Source organism: Prionailurus bengalensis, chromosome C1 (assembly GCF_016509475.1).
Source record: "Prionailurus bengalensis isolate Pbe53 chromosome C1, Fcat_Pben_1.1_paternal_pri, whole genome shotgun sequence".
Lineage (NCBI taxonomy): Eukaryota > Metazoa > Chordata > Mammalia > Carnivora > Felidae > Prionailurus > Prionailurus bengalensis.
Genome location: NC_057345.1, coordinates 19733857 through 19734274, shown reverse-complemented (window position 1 = coordinate 19734274; position 418 = coordinate 19733857).

The following is a 418-nucleotide window of genomic DNA, read 5'->3' as shown; positions in this document are numbered from 1 at the left end:
TCTTTGTGCACCTCGATATTTGGGGCTGGGGTGCGGAATTGTTCACCTGCCTTCTTTGCCCGGTGCTCCCCCTACTTTCCTCCCAGCTCAGGTTCTAGGGCTCAGGTGTAAGGTCTCCCTCTGCCACCAGAGGGAGCCCTGGGCCCAGACTAACTGTGAGTGTGGTCTTTAAAGCTGTCTATCCCCCCTCAGTTGATGGGTTCCAAGAGCCTGCCCTGAGTCCAGTCTGGCGCTGAGCTGTGGGGCACAAACACGAGCCAAGCCCTCAGAGAACTCACAGTCCAGTGGCAGATTTTGACAGGTAGGGTGATACACTGAGGGATAAGAACGGAAGTAGAAGGATGCACCGGGGAGGAACCTGAACCACTTAGGGGCACAGGGCAGGCCGCTCGGAGGAAGGGATGCTCCTTCCTGAGGT